This window comes from Geotrypetes seraphini, chromosome 2, assembly GCF_902459505.1.
Source record: "Geotrypetes seraphini chromosome 2, aGeoSer1.1, whole genome shotgun sequence".
In the NCBI taxonomy this organism is placed as follows: Eukaryota; Metazoa; Chordata; class Amphibia; order Gymnophiona; family Dermophiidae; genus Geotrypetes; species Geotrypetes seraphini.
Genome location: NC_047085.1, coordinates 128220197 through 128233376, shown reverse-complemented (window position 1 = coordinate 128233376; position 13180 = coordinate 128220197). Strand labels below are relative to the sequence as shown.

Here is a 13180-nt window from a genome sequence, read left to right as displayed (position 1 = left end):
TCTTCTGTTCAGTTCAGAGGAAAGCCTCTTTTACAAAGCTGCGCTAGCGGCTGCCCTGTGCTAACAGCCACGAAGCCCATAGAGATTTAAAGGGCTTCGGGGCTGTTGCCGCGCGGCAGCCACTAGCGCAGCTTTGTAAAAGAGGCAGAATGTAAATGTAAATATTTACTATACTTACGTAAAGGTTTTGTTATTTGTACTTGTAAAGAAGTACAGGATAACATTTGTTACTTTTACTTTTACTAAAGTAATAATTTTGCCAATTTTTACTACTTTTACCTATGTAGTTACATCTGATGCTTGCAGTTAAAATTAAAAAGTAAAAGTGGAAGGGAGATGTAAATGACAATTCCTCAGTAAACCAAATGAAACAACAAAACTGGGAACAGGATTTTGCTATTGCAAACCTTGTCAAATAAACAGTAGATCATCTCATCTTAAATTTTGCTGTTCAGTGAATTCTATTTTTTTCCAAGAACTCCTAGACTTGTATCATTGCTGACAATATCATTGTGTAACGTGCATCTCCCTGTTAGTACCATTTTATGTATTTGGGGAGAGGGGGATGTTTTTGACTCTACGATTACTCCGGAGCCTATCACCTCTTAATTTCATCCTATGCCCTCTCATTCCAGAGCTTCCTTTCAAGTGAAAGAGACTCGACCCATGCGCATTTATCCCATATAGATATTTAAACGTCTCTATCATATCTCCCCTCTCCTGCCATTCCTCCAAAATATACAAATTGAGATTTTTAAGTCTGTCCCCTTACGCCTTATGAAGAACATCACGCATCATTTTACTAGCTTTCCTCTGGACTGACTCCATCCTTTTTATATCTTTTTGAAGGTGCGACCTCCAGAATTGTACACAATATTTTAAATGAGGTCTCACCAGAGTTTTATATAGGGGCATCAATACTTCCTTTTTCCTACTGGCCATACCCCTCCCTATGCACCCTAGCATCCTTCTAGCTTTCGCTGTCACCTTTTCAACCTGTTTAGCTACTGTAAGATAATCGCATACAATCACACCCAAGTCTCACTATTCTGTCGTGCACTAAGTTCTTCACTCCCTTCACAAAAGTTCTTCACCTTGAAAAGAAGATTGTGCTGGAAGCAAAAACACACAGTAAAAACTTTTTAGGTATATTAAAAGCAATACGCTGAGAAGAGAATCAGTTGGACCGCTAGATGAACGAGGGGGTAAAAGGAGCTCTTAGGGAAGACAAGGCTATAGCAGAGAGATTAAATTAATTCTTTGTTTCGGTCTTCACCAAGGAAGCTGGAGGGGGGGGGGAGTTACCAGTACCAGAAATGGTATTCAATTCTGATTAATCAGAGAAACTCAAATAAATCTCTGCAGTACTAGAAGATGTAATGGCTCACTTTGACAAACTGAACAGTAGCAAAATGCCTGGACCGGATGGTATACATCCCAGGGTGCTGACAGAATTGAAAAATGAACTTGCAGAACTATTACTATTTTTCTTTAAAATCCAGCATAGTACCAGAAGACTGGAAGGTGACCAACATGATGCCTATTTTTATAAAGGGTTCCAGAAGTGATCTGGGACATTATATACCAGTAAGTCTGACGTTGGTGCCATTCATAATGGTAGAGACTATTATAAAGAACAAAATGTCGGAACATATACATAAGAATGGATAAATGAGAGAAAGCCAACATGGATTTAGTCAAGGGAAATCTTGCCTTACCAATCTACTGCATTTCTTTGAAGGGGTAAATGAACCGGTAGATATTGTGTATTTAGATTTTCAAAAGACATTTGACAAAGTACCTCATGAAAGACTTCTGAGGAAATTAGAAAGTCATGGGATATCCTATTATGAACTAAGAACTGGTTGAAAGACAGAAAACAGAGAGTAGGTTTAAATGATCAGTATTCTCAATGGAGAAGGGTAAATAGTGGCATTCCCCAGGGGTCTGTGCTGGGGCTGCTGCTTTCTAAAATATTTATCAATGATCTAGAGATGGGACTAACTGATGACATGAAGTTGTTCAAAGTTGTTAAATTGCAAGAGGATTGTGAAAAATTACAAGAGGACCTTGTGAGACTGGGCTACTGGGCATCAAAATGGCGGATGATGTTAATGTAACCAAGTGCAAAGTGATGCATGTGGGAAAGAGGAACCCAAACTATAGCTATGTGATGCAGGGTTCCATGTTAGGAATCACTGCCAGGAAAAGGATCTAGGGGCTCCTTTTACTAAGTTGCGATAGCGGTTTTAGAGCATGCTTAGCGCATGCTGAATTGCCATGCACGCTAGACCTTTACACCAGCATTGAGCTGGCATTAGTTCTTGCCGCGTAGCGCAGGTTTAGTGCGCGCTAAAATCCTATGTGCGCTAAAAATGCTATTGCAGCTTAGTAAAAGGAGCCCTAGGTGTCATTGTTGAGGACATGTTGAAACCTTCAGCTCAATGTGCAGCGGCGGCTAAGAAAGTAGTAGTAGGAATTATCAGGAAGGGAATGGAAAACAAAGATGAAAATGTTATAATGCTCTTGTATTTCTCTATGGTATGGCCACACCTTGATTACTGTGTGCAATTCTGGTTGCTGTATCTCAAAAAAGATATAGCGGAATTAGAAACGATACAGAGAAGGGTGGCAAAAATGATAAAAGGGATGTGACTACTTCCCTATGAGGACTAGGCTCTTCAGCTTGGAGGAGAAATAGCTCAGGGGTGATATGATAGAGGTCCATAAAATACTGAGTGGAGTGGAAAGGGTAGATGTGAATCATTTGTTTACTCTTTCCAAAAATCCTAAGACCAGAGGGCATGTGATGAAGTTACTAAGTAGTAGATTTAAAACAAACTGGAAAAAAATATTTCTTCACACAACTCTGGAATGTTTCTTCACACAACTCTGGAATTTGTTGCCGGAGAAGGTGGTTAAATCAGTTTAGGGTTTAAAAAAGGTTTGGATAATTTTCTAAAAGAGAAGTCCATAGGCCATTATTGAGATGGCTTGGGGAAATCCACTGCTTATTTCTAGGATAAGCAGCATAAAATCTGTTTTACTACTTGGGATCTAGCTAGGTACTTGTGACCTGGGTTGACCACTGTTGGAAACACAATACTGGGCTTGATGGACCTTTGGTCTGTCCCACTATGGCAATTCTTATGTTCTTATGAATGTTCCAATTTCTCTGCCTCCCATCTGCTGGTACAGGGACACCAACTAGAGAATGACACAGGGGACAAAGTTTGTCCCCGTCCTCACCCCATCCCCGCAGGCTCTGACCCCTTCCTCGCCACGCCTCTGTGGGCTCTGTCCCCATCCCCGATCTGTCATCGTTGACTCTGTCCTCATTTACACAAGCCTTGAACACTTATGATTTTATATTTAAATATTTTTATTAAAGTATAAAAAGAGACAATATTCTGTACAACTGTTTATTTATCACAAATAGAGCCTTCCATTTTGATCTGGTTTTGGTACAAATCTTCCCAAAGATTCAGTTGCCTATACAGTATTTTTATATCAACTGGAAGGTAACTGAATTATCTTTCAGACATAGGTGTAGAATAGAACCTAAACTGTACAATGGATGAACAGGAAAATGTGTCTATTAAATGTTGGAAATGCTCCTTGATGCCAACAACGATGGGCGAATCTGTTGCAATAATAATGCTTGAGCAACTAGGTATATGATAGAAGGATATTGCAGATGGTAGGAATCTGATCAGCAGACAAAACTCTTGTTGCCACATCAAAGGCAGACAAGACAAATATAGCATTATTTAACAGTAATTCATTTAAATCCAAAGCAGCTTCTGCAGTTTTTTTAAATCATTGAATTCAGTTGCCAATTGCCTAAGATGCAGTGGCGTACCAAGGGGGGGGGCGTGGGGGGCGGTCCGCCCCGGGTGCCAAGCCCTGAGGGGGTGCTCCTGGTCTGGTCCGGTCCGGTCCGGTTCCCCCCCCCTGCGCCGGGTGTCGTGTCTGGAAACAGCCTGCAGCAAGATCGCTATGCCAGCGATCTTTGCCTGCTTCGGCTATTTCCTCCGCCACGGGCCCGCCCCTCCTCTGACATCAGAGGAGGGGCGGGACCGCGGTGGAGGAAACAGCCGAAGCAAGCAAAGATCGCTGGAATCGTGTGATCTTGCTGCAGGCTGTTTCCCCAGGGAAATGAAGCGGGGAGGCTGGGGGAATAAGCAGTGCTTCGTGGTGGTGGTGGTGGGGCCGAGCGGTCCTTCGAGGTAGTGGGGGGGGGGGGGCAGGCAGACCTTGTGGGGGGGGGATAGGCCTTCATGGAGAAAAGGCAGGCAAGCCTTCGGGGGATGCAGGCCTTTGGGGGGGACAGGCCTTCAAGGGGGACAGGCAGGCCTTTGGGGGGGTGACAGGCCGTCGGGGGGGGTGCAGGCCGTCGGGGGGGTGCAGGCCTTCCAGGGAGGACACTTGCCTTCAAGGGGGGAACAGGCAGGCAGGCCTTCAAGGGGGGGACAGGCCTTCGAGGGGGGTGTAGGCCTTCAGGGGGGGGTGCAGGCCTTCAAGGGGGGGCAGGCCTTCGAGGGGGGTGTAGGCCTTCGGGGGGGTGCAGGCCTTCAAGGGGGGGACAGGCCTTCAGGGGGAGCAGGCCTTCAAGGGGAGCAGGCAGGCAGGCCTTTAAGGGGGGGCAGGCCTTCGAGGGGGGTGCAGGCCTTCAGGGGGGGTGCAGGCCTTCAAGGGGGGGACAAGCCTTCAGGGGGGTAGGCCTTCAAGGGGAGCAGGCAGGCAGGCCTTCAAGGGGGGGACAGGCCTTCAGGGGTGGGAGGCAGACCTTTAAGGGTGGGACAGGCCTTCAGGGGAGGGGGGGCCCTGGTGTAGAAGTACACGGAGGGAAGGGGGAGGGGTTCATAGAGACGTGTATATGTTGGACTTTGGGTGGGAAGAAATAATGGGTCTGAAAATAGAGGAGAGAGCGAGAGATGATGGACATGGGTTTTAGGGAGGGAAGGAACAGAAAGGGAGAGAAGTTGGACACAAGGGATGGTGTGGAGGGGGGGATAGAGATACTGGTTAGGAGGGTATTTGGGAAAAGAAAGGGAGAGATTGTGGACCCTGGGGTGGTGGGGAAGGAGGGAGAGCTGCTGGATGAAAGGGTAGTTAAGAAAAGGTGGATCTGTGGAGGGAGACAAAAAAAGGAAAGATGCCAGACATCCGGGGGAGGGAAGGGAAAAGGAAGGGGAGGACAGAGATAGCAGATGGATGGTTAGCACGGAGAAAGAAGGAGACCCTGGCAAGCAAGTTATCAGAAGACAACCAGAGCCTTGGACCAACAAGATCTAAAAAATAACCAGACAACAAAAAGGTAGAAAACTAATTTTATTTTCTGTTTTGTGATTACAATATGTCAGATTTGAAATTTGTATCCTGCCAGAGCTGGTGTTAGACCACAAATGTGAGCTAGGATTTAACAGAGAGAGGAAAAGTCCTTTTTGTTTCTTTATTTTATTTACACCACAGCGCCAGTGTGGTTAGGAGAAGCCAAAGGGGGGTGAAAAAGCTATAAAATAAACCCACCAGGATGTTTGAAAAAAACACCCAATTGGGCAGGAAAATCGAATCGATAAACCAATTCAATAGGCTGAATTGAATCAAAATTTTTTTTCCTGAATCTGACAGCACTAGTTTGCGCTACTGTCTTAGACTTTAGGACCTGGGATTGGGGAGAGATGGCATCCTCAGTACTTTATAATGCAAGTGAAATGAGGATTTGGTCAGATTTTTGAAGGGTCTGCACTCTGCAGAAGAAAAATATTGTATAGGCCGGGGACATGAGACAGCAGGAAATGGGAACTTTTCTTCCTTCTATTTTTGTGAATGGAAAGGCTGAGGATGTCAGAGAGTTCAGTTAAAATATGTGCTTTATAAGAAAATATAATACTGTGTTTTATAAAGTTTATAGCATTACTGGCCTACCCGGTGAGGTGTTCCTAGTGGTGGTGGCGGCAGCATGTTAATATGTTGAGAGGAAGAGGTGATCTGGGAAATTCTGCTGAGCAAACTCCGGGCCCATTTCCACCCCCCAGTTAGTCCACTCCACTCAACTGGTTCACACACTGAGTGGGTCTTTGGGTGTTGTTTTGGGATCTCTTCCAGTGGTTTATCAATATCTCCTTCTGGTCCAAGGAAGGAAACTTTGTTATCCTTAGCACTGACCTACAGAATATGTTTGTAACAGCGCTGCTTGTGTGGCATTAGTCTATGTAGTGATCGAAATAAAAAAACAGACCTTTGCACATTTTTGCACTATATGGTGGGTGTATGAGGAGATTCACATTTCCTGCACAGCTAAGTCCGTGTGAAGTTACCTTGTGCTGTATTTGACATCTAGCAAAGTCTCTGTTTGGAAGGAAAAATCTCAGCTTAAAAATGAAGTGGCCAGAAGTTATGGTAAAAGCAGATAGCGTAGCTGGTTTTAAGAAATGTTTGGACAAATTCCTGGAGGAAAAGTCCATAGTCTGTTATTAAGACATGGGGGAAACATCTGCTTGCCCTGGATCGGTAGCATGGAATGTTGCTACTCTTTGGGTTTTGACCAGGTACTAGTGACCTGGATTGGCTTCCATGAGAATGGGTTACTGGGCATGATGGACCATTGGTCTGACCCAGTTAGGCTATTCTTATGTTATGTTCTCATCTGTAGGGGCCTTTGTTTTCACTTCTTATTTTAATGTATTTTTTTTCTGAGAACTTATCAGTGTTTTTTATAATGGGAACAAAAATGGAAGAGAATTAATGTGTGTGGGATGAGGGGTTAACTAATTTCTTCAGCTAAATAACTCAATCCACCTCAACCAGACATAGGAGAACTCACGCACCATTCACACACCCTCCAACCAAAAACGTCAAAATAAAAAAACAGTTCGACAACCTCCTAGCCATTCGAGCTGCAACACTCGATCCCCAACTCTACAACCTATTGACCTTGACCACAAACTACAAAACCTTCAAAAAAGAAATAAAAACCCTTCTATTCAAAAAACACATAAAACCGAACTAACACAATCAGAACTGTCCCAAGCATCACCTGCAACTACTCCATATGTACTTCTGATGTCATGACAATTCAGACATAATTTATGTTATGTTATGGTATGTTTGGAATAATGGTTACATATATGAGGTTCAATAAAAGAAAATTTTCACTGCCTGTTTCTATTATGACTATTTATTCAGTTTCATGGTTATTACAAAAAATATTTTTTTACATGGGGGGGGGGTGTCAAAAAATTATGGGCCCCGGGTGCCACATACCCTAGGTACGCCACTGCTAAGATGTGTTAAGGTTTTACATATTGATACTAGTCTCAAGTTTGTCCCTGCTCAATGGACTCTTTCCCAGATATTCCAATTCTGTGCACCATGGAGACCTAGTCACAATCTCTGCAGGCCAGACTCTTCGTTGCCTCCTTCCTGTGCAAGGGAGGTTAGAGACTGTCCATTTGAAACCAGTCCAGAAGCTGTGTGAGCTGATCATTTTGTTACTGGCATCATATTAAAGATATTTATCACATCCTATTTCCTGGGTGAATGTGTGAGTTTGTAGCCTATACACATTTCTCATTCAAAAATATAAAAACCCACAGGTACAATTTAGATCACCATTAGAGAATGACACGGGGAGCGATCCCCGCAGGGAGCTGCGGCGTGGCTGCGGTTTGGCTGTGGGTTATGGAGACTCCAAAGCCAAATCGCCGCAGACACGGGGACAAAAGTTTTCACCGCCCGCAAAAACGGTGAAAAGATTTGTCCCCGCAGGCCAATGTACCCCCTTCTAGGAACCGCTATTTACCTGTGTTTCACCGTGCTCCTCATTTGTCAGATCAACCCTTCCTGCCAATAGAACCCGCCCCCCCCCCCGACGATCGCCGGCAGGAAGGTGCTCAGCCCTTCATGCCGACAGAACCAGCCCTCCCCAACGATCGCGGCAGGAGGGTACCCATCCCCTCCTGCCTACCCCAACAGCCCCCCGACGATCGCAGCAGGAGGATATCCAACCCCTCCTGCCAGCTCCCCAACAGCCCCCCTATGATCACTGGTAGGAGGGTGCCCAACCCCTCCTGCCGGCACCCCCAACGGCCCCCTATATCGCCAATAGGAGGGTGCCCAACCCCTCCTGCCGGACCCTCCCCCAACAAACCCCGCCATCCCGAAACACCACCCTTAGTCTTACTTTCCAAGTTGGACCGGACAGCTCCTCGCTCGTCTGGCCAGCAGGCCTGCCTCCGTCCAAATGAGGCGGGCCCGCCCCTCCCCTCCCCTGCCTAACCCACAGGATCCTAGGGCCTGATTGGCCCAAGCACCTAAGGCCCCTCCTATAGCGGGAGTGGCTTTAGGTGCCTAGACCAATCAGGCCCTAGGATCCTGTGGGTTGGGCAGGGTAGGGGCGGGTGCCCTCCTGCCGTGATCGCTGGGGGGAGGGGAGACTTGCAGCCGTAGCCGCGGTCACTATGCTAATCACGGCAGGGAGATCTTTGCCGCGATTAGGTACAGCGGCCGCATCTACTTACCATGTAGGCTAACATTGTAAGCATTTAAAGTACATGTCGTGTTTGTTTTTGCATTGCTAGCCCCAGGGGTGGTGGAAGATTAGTGATTGAAAAACTGTATGAAAAATAACTATTTTAAATTTAGTGATCAAAATGTGTCAGTTTTGAGAATTTATATTAATTAATTTTTTCTCTGCGTGTTTTGTTTTTGTATAGTTATTAACTAATATTTAACTAAGTTTTAAAGTTTTAAAGAATGTTTCCTTTATACGTAAATAAAGAAAAGTATATAAAATCGTACCCGTTTGAGGCTTTTATGTATGCAGCGGTGACGGTGACGGGGCGGTGAATGGGGTTGCAGTGGCGGTGACGGGGCGGTGAATGGGGTGGCAGTGGCGGTGACGGGGCGGTGAAGGGAATGGCGGTGACGGGGCGGTGCAGAGGATGGTGAGACGGGGACGGGGCGGTGACGGGGACCAATTTTTTCACCGTGTCATTCTCTAATCACCATCCTAGCAACATCGTGGCTCCAGAGGTACTTGGTGCGTTGAAGTCCCACAAGTCCTGCTACATCTGGACTCACCTAAACTATTATGCTCCTTAACTGTCAGCTCTTTGCAGTCTGCTACCTCACTGCTCTCTCTGGCTCTGATTATTTTCTTAAAGGGCCACAGACTATTTTTGTTATTCACTATGGCAGACAACAGCAAAGTTTAGGAGGGGGGAAGGGACTGAGTGTGGGGGTTAGACCCCTGCATATATTTTATTTATTCAAACATTTATGTTCCGCATATCTGGAATCTATGCGGGTTTCAACAGCACATTCATAATTAAAGCAATACTAAACTAAACTAAATTAAACCTTAAGTTTATATACCGCTTCATCTCCACGGATGTTGTGGAGCTCGGCACGGTTTACAAGAACTTAAAATATAGGAAGAGAAGAAAAAAAAGGTTTACATGAACTTATATATAGAAGAGAAGAGTAAGGGGGGATAGAATTACATTTCATTTTAGTGAAAAGCCAGGTTTTCAGTTGCTTGCGGAATAATTGGAGGGAGCCCAGGTTCCGCAGCAGGGTAGTAAGGTCGTTCCAAAGACTTGTGATTCTGAAGAGAAGGGATTTTCCCAGTTTGCCTGCGAATACCATGTAGAAAGGGGAAGGATAATTTATACCTTTGGGCGGGTCTGGTAGAGTCAGGACTCGAGGAGTTATAAGATAGTGGGATTAAGGGAGGAAGGATGCCGTGAATGATCTTAAAAGCCAGGCAATATCAACATAAACCTCAGTCCTATGATTTTAAACAGATAAAAGTCAAACTATATCTAAACTAAACACCACCCAACTCTGAGAAGACATTTTTGAAAAGAAATTTTTAAACATTTCAATATACACTTCTCCCTCCAAATCCATGGTTTCAGTATCCACGGATTCGGTTATTCGTGATTTTTTATTTTTATTTTTTTTAAAAGCTAATTCCGGACCTTCCCCGCATCCCAGACCTTACCTGGTGGTCTAGTGGGATTTCGGGGCAGGAGCGATCTTCCTACGCTCCTGCCCCATGCAGATCACTCATAGAAAATGGCTGCCATTTGCTATGAGTGATCTGCATGGGGCAGAAGCATAGGAAGATCGCTCCTGCCCCGAAAGCCTACTAGACCACCAGGTAAGGGCAGGGATGTCAGGAAGGAGGCGGGAAGGTCCAGAATGAGGCAGGGGTGGGTCAGAGCCGGCTGAAAACTTATTTGCGATTTTTCATACTTCACGGTCCTGCTCTGCACCCAACCCCCGCGAAGACTGAGGGAGAAGTGTACAGCTTAACAACCTCCTGCACTGATTCAACAGACTGTGTGCTAGATTCACTAAGCAAACCGATTGTGTACTGATCGGTTTGCGGCCCCTTTGTGACCCAATTTTCCTCCGACCCAATTCACTAACCTTTGTGCCGATCCAATTCCAATCCATGCATGCAAATGAGGGCAAACGGCATGCAAAGTAGACAGGGACATGATTCACTAAACAAATCTGGGACACCGACTGGGCTGGCTGATAAACAGAAGAAGCAACTGCTGGGGACCAGTCGCAGACGTCCCTGCCGACTCTCCTGCTCCATTGCTGCCCTGCACTTTGCCCCGATCTTCCATCCCTGCTCTCTGCCCTGATCTTCCAGCCCTGCTCTCTGTCCCGATCATGCCCTGCTCGGTTCCAAAATGCCATTGCTAAACTCAGCACACAATCTATGAATAAAAAGCACTGAACACTAAAAATGGTGCCGTCATTTTTGTACGACGCTGATTCCTGTACCAATCATACAGTCACACTCCCTCTCTATTGCTGACATCAAAGACAAATGCTGCCAATCATATGAAATTATTTTAATTTAAAAAACATACTTCAATCAGTTGTGCTATTCAATCAAGTTAGGCTCTGAATCGATGAATCTCCACTTCCCCCTGCTCTCTGTCATCCAGACTGATCTCTGCTGCCCTGACTCTGGATCTCTACCACCTTCCTTGCAGTGCGAGCCCGTGGGTTTAAAGTGGGGCTGCACTACAGCTCGCACTTCAGGGAAGACGGCAGAGAGCAGGAGAGTCGGGGCGGGTTAAGACCTAGTAGGATTCACATGTTCTTGCTGATTGCCTCCCCCCCCCTGCCTGCCTGCAAAAGTGTCTTCCTTGCGCGGAGAGAGCATGCGCAGACCATCGACAGGCAAAGAAATGGTCTGCGCATGCGTTGGGATTGCTCAGTAGAGATCCTTGTGGTCGGTGGGGGGGGGGGGGGCGTTCCTCCAATTGCCCCCATTTAAATATTCTCCCGTCGTGAATTGGTCGGCCAGCCACGGATTGGACATGGATCTAGTGAATCTAGTCCTGTGTCTTAAAGCATGTCTATCCTTCATTCAGCACACACTTAATTTACAGCATCTTTCTCCTTTTTCTCCTGCACCTTTGATCTCCAGAATGTGTCGCCTCCCTTTCACCCATTGTCTTCATCATCTCTCTCCTTCCACTGCCCCTTTTCCTAATTTATGCCTCTCTAACTCCCCCTCCTCACCCTGTGCAGTTGCTTCCTCTACTACCCCTACCTTTCACAACTCTCCAGCAGCAACAGCCTCTGTTTTTACTTTCCCTCTGGCTGTCATTCTGCAGGGAGTCCCCACACTGACATCTTCAGTCCTTCTCTACCAGTCCTACTCACACAGGAAATGAATGGTGAAACATAGGGGGTGGAATCCAGCAGAGAAGGACCAAAGACATCAGGGCATCAGTGTGAAGAGCTCCGCAAATAAACAACAGGGATAGGCAGCAAAAAACAGAACTCCTTGTTTTAAGGTTGTCTTGAAAATCCATGAGATCTAAGAAATATCATTTCTATAGGTCTGCCAAAGATAAGCAGCACTGTACATTAAACATGTAAAATAAGATCCCTGCTCAATAGAGCTTACAATCTAATCAAAACAGATAAATGGGACAAATAGGGGTTAGGAAATTTCTCACAGAGAGAATGATAAAACAGACATTGATACTTTACAAGAGTTAGGAGTTAAAAGCAGCCCTCAAAATGAGGGCTTTTAGCCTAGATTTGAATACTGCCAAAAGAAAGTAACCAGGGAACTCACCTCCACACAAGTTTCCACAGTGCTGGGTATCAGTACTCCCACGATCTCAGCACCACTTCAAAAAGCTACATAAACAAAAACAATAATAATAATAATAAAGTGTGATACAACATACCAACTTTTCATAGAAATGCAGAGGTTCCTTCCAGGCTATCTAGATGATGTCATAGGTTGCCATGGAGCTGAGAATGCTTGGGTACACCTCCGTTGGCATGTCATTGCTCCTGCACTCTGAAACTCCTCCCCAAAGAAATTCACTCACTTCAAGAGGCGAGGCTGTCTTTCTCACTATAAAACAAAACTCAGAAAAGCATAAAAACCTGCACACCCTCATTAACCTCAGGGAGTGAAGGATCTAAAATATTTCAGACAGGAAAGAAAGTCGCCCAAATTTAGCCCTCTATACAGTCTTTCTCAAGAGCACGAGATCTCCTGTCTACACTGGCTGGATTGTTACTATTTACAGTAGTTCCCAAGGCAACAGACAAAATTCCTTAGCAAAATGCTAGCCCTGTTTAGGGCACTTTTTTGTATATTGCTATCTAAGCATTTAATCTTCTCCAAGAAGAGCCCTAACCTGCATAATGGGTCTTAAACATTTTGAACAGCACTTCACCCAGAGCATGTCTGGGTTTTTACCAGTAATACTGAACTGCAAAAATCTTAAGAGGATGCATACATACTGTATAGTCAAATATTGATTTTGCTTAGCAACTGTAAATACGAGAAGATACCCTTATAAAACAAGTGGGAAGAAGAATGGCGTTTGCAATTCTTTCCAAACCCTCTACATCTGTGTTTCCTCTGGGTGTCTCTCTGACCTGAAGGAAAGAAAGAAGTCAATTTCAACAAAGTGGTATTCAAAGAATAATAAAATCAAATGTGGCAATATTGCTATTCATTAGATGACACTGTCAAAAGATTTCAAAGCATGGATATGGTTAACGACAAAGGTGCAATTGTCACAAAGCAACAGGTATTGCTGTGCCTTTCCACCACTAGGTAGCACTACACAGTAAAAAACTGCAGGATTCATTCACGTAGGGGGGGAATTCA

The 13180-nt window shown here is 45.2% G+C and overlaps 1 long non-coding RNA gene across 1 annotated transcript in view; it reads right to left on the bottom strand.

Moving 5' to 3' along the window:
* LOC117354244 overlaps positions 1 to 12249 on the bottom strand; it is a 42391-nt gene extending 30142 nt beyond the window's left edge. Inside the window, exon 1 of the long non-coding RNA XR_004538151.1 lies at positions 12125 to 12249. This is a non-coding gene — a long non-coding RNA (uncharacterized LOC117354244). The remainder of the gene's footprint in view (positions 1 to 12124) is intronic.
* Positions 12250 to 13180: the final 931 nt, after the last annotated feature.